Genomic DNA, 3,803 nt, shown 5'->3' on the forward strand with positions numbered 1-3,803 from the left:
GACGTTGTTTTGATTATTACATAATCACAGTTTGAAACAACATAAATTAACATGTTATTATTATTTTAGTTTTTTATGTACATCAGAATATTTCACTTATAAATTGTTTATATTTTACATAGATTTTTCTAATTTTCTTTTTGTTAATTTTACATTTTCATATTAAAAATATATGTAAAAATGTGAACTTGTCATATTAAACCATAAGCTTACATATTTGTTAAACTGTCGTAGATTTATTACCGTTTTAGCAATGAATCTAATATATTGCATTAATATATAAATAGAACAATATATGGATTTAAATTGCAACGTTTTACTGGGCTAGTCGGGGGTAATATTCAAAAGGGAACAAAATGTTTCTCATATTTATTTTCTGTTTTTTGAAATAATAAAAAGTTGAATAGAAAAATACAGGTCATAGACAGCTAAGCTATTGCACTTAAGAGTATAATGTCATATATATAAGAACATAGTTGTGACATCCCGGTTTAGGGATTTGACTATCTATGTCACCAAAGTGCACTTATCTTTTCGGTCAAAGGTCATGAGAGAACTCCACAGTTAAACGTGCTTATGCTGGAGTAGTGTCAGGATGAGTGACCTTCCGGGAAGTGACTGTCGGAACTTTGCGAGTGAGGACAAAAAACAGAGAAAGATTATGTGGTGATTTGTATGGGACAATAAAAAGTCTTTAAAGCCTCCAGGACGTAGCAAACTGACCATCGGATAGAAATGGGCTCACGAGCCTAGTGAGAGGTCGTGAGGCCCATTAAGGAAAGTGGGTCCATGGACTGGGAGTGGACATGGGGCCCACTGAGAGGTGGCGGTCGGGACGTTACAAGTGGTATCAGAATCGAACCAAGACGAGTGTAGAGTCGAGTGGGCTCACACTGTTGGGGGTGATGGTATTGGTGCGCAACGAGGATGTTGCGATCTGTTAGTGAGGGTGAATTGTGACACCCCGGTTTCAGAGACTTGTAGAAAGGTTTAAAAAAATTGATTTGGTCACCTATGTCACCAAAGTGCACTTATCTTTTCAGTCAAAGGTTCTGAGAGAACTCCACAGTTAAGCATGCTTATGCTGGAGAAGTCTCAGGATGGGTGACCTTCCGCTAAATGACTATCGGAACTGTGCGAGTGAGAACAAAACACAAGGAAAGATTATGTGGTGATTTGTAAGGACGGTAACAAGTCTTTAAAGCCTCTTGGACGTAGCTAACCGACCGTCGGATATGGATGGGCTCACGGTCCTAGTGAGAGGTCGTGAGACCGATTAAGGAAAGTAGGCCTATGGACTGGGAGTGGACATGGGGCCCACTGAGAGGTGGCGGTCGGGGTGTTACAAGTGGTATCAGAGCCGAAGTTAGACGAGTGTGGAGTTGAGTGGACTCACACTGTCGAGGTGATGATATTGGTGCGCAACGAGGACGTTGTGATCTGTTAGTGATGGTGAATTGTGACACCCCCGGTTTCAGAGACTTGCGGAGAGGTTTAAAAGAATTGATTTGGCCACCTATGTCACCAAAGTGCACTTATCTTTTCAGTCAAAGGTCCTGAGAGAATTTCACAGTTAAGCGTGCTTATGCTGGAGTAGTCTCAGATGGGTGACCTTCGAGGAAGTGACTGTCGGAGTTGTGTGAGTGAGGAAAAAACATAGGGAAAGATCATGTGGTGATTTGTAGGAATGGTAACAAGTATTTAAAGCCTTCTGGACGTAGCAAACCGACCGTCGGATATTAATGGGCTCACAGGCCTAGTGAGAGATTGTGAGGCAGCCCATTAAGGAAAATGGACTCATGGACTGAAAGTGGACATGGGACTCACTGAGAGGTGGCACTCGGGGCGTTACAACAGTAATATAAAAAAATCTATTACTCAAGCAAGAAAAAACTCAGGTCAGTGTAGAAGAAGAAAGATAGCACTAGAACAAAATATTTTACTTAATGTAGTGTTATTCTAAGATTCTATGCATTTGATAATGCTAACGATTTTTTTATGTGATTATTATATATTGAGATCTGTAGATAAGGACAAAAGATTTGGGGACGAAGCTCTCTCTATCCAATCCAGTGGAACTCTTTGTTTCACGTGACCTCAACGTTATGAGTAACCTTCAAGCTCTTAGCGAAAAAATGAACGGTAAATCTAACTAAATGAGCGATGAATTAACAACCTTATTATTTAGCCTTCTTTCCACTAATGAGAATATTATGTTGTGTCTTGATACAATAATTCCCAATCTACATAAATATTATATAGGAGAAACCAATTCAGCTGATGGTTCAAATGAAAGTGGAACGGTAACATCAATTACCAACAATTCAGATGGTGGCAATTCTCAGGGACGGGCACCAGGAAGGTTTAGCTCAGATGGAAAAATGAACTTCAACAAAAATTTCTGAAAGCTATTGAACAGCTTGGTCTACGTATTAAGTATTAAAAGTTCTCTTTACTTATTATACAATGAACAAAATAAAGAATCTAGTTTCAGTTTATTAGAATTGTAGTCTATAGCCATTTGGTTATTTGCTTGTGTCAATTATTAATATCAATTAGGGCTGGGTGTTCGTGTTCGTGTTCGTGTTCTTGTTCATTTAAACAAATATCTTATTTGCAAAAGGTATTAATTTTCAAATGTTTTTTGGTTGTATGTTTATTACATAATAGGTGTGAGTCCAGGTGTATTCTGGGTTGTTACATAATCGCTATTTGAAATAACATAAATTAACATGTTATTATTATTTTATTTTTTTGTGTACATCATAATATTTTACTTATATTGTGTTTATATTTTACATGGATTTTGCTTATTTTTTTTGTTAATTTTTAAAAATGTATGTAAAAAGGTGAATTGTCATATTAGACCATGAGCTTTTGTAATTCGTTAAACCGTCTTAGATTTGTTACCGTTTTAGCAATGAATCTAATTTATTGCATTAATAATGATATCGTGCATTTTAAATGTTTAAGTTTTTGGATTTTTATTATGTTTTTAATATATAAGTAGAACAATATATGAATTTAAATTACAACGTTTTACTGGGTTACGTCGGTGTATGGATGTGATTCATTTGTGAAATTTAGTTTTTATTGGTTTTAATATCATATTAAATATTAAAACCATTGGATAAAAATGTTACAGTTGTGTAACTAATTATTAATTGCATAATTATTATAAAATAATACTAACATAATAAGTTAAATATATTTTTGTAACTAATTTTTCTTCAAAAAAACAATGCCTTCACTTTAAATATGCTTTGTTGTTTGCATAATTATCAAAACCCATAATAAGTATATTATTAATAGGACATGTGTCCATTTCTTAGAGTATAAGAACCTTTTCATTTACCTAAATTTATTCTAAAGCTCAAGGTAAACCAATATTATAATATAATAATTAAAATAAATTATAAAAAGAAAAACAAAATGCTGGAATAATATCATTCATATACATTTTTAATATAAAATTATAAAAGATGAATAATAGTGTATTTGGGTTTGATTTTTTTAAACTGTAATTGAAATTAATGAAAACAAATAATTATAAGATTTAATTTTTTAAAATGACACAAGTCGAAAAAGGATTGCCTATGTGTCAACTTCTTAGAGCCTCTGTTTAGAGAAACTTTATTTTATTATATAAGATTCCTCTCGTTCTTCGTCTCGGACCAAAATTTTTTTTTTATTTCGGATTCCGGACCTTGTATATTATGGGTCTGATTTTCTGGGCTTTTCAGCGACTTTACTAAAAAAAAAAAAAAAAAAAAAAAAAAAAAAAAAAAAAAAAAAAAAAAAAA

This window comes from Camelina sativa, chromosome 14, assembly GCF_000633955.1.
Source record: "Camelina sativa cultivar DH55 chromosome 14, Cs, whole genome shotgun sequence".
In the NCBI taxonomy this organism is placed as follows: domain Eukaryota; kingdom Viridiplantae; phylum Streptophyta; class Magnoliopsida; order Brassicales; family Brassicaceae; genus Camelina; species Camelina sativa.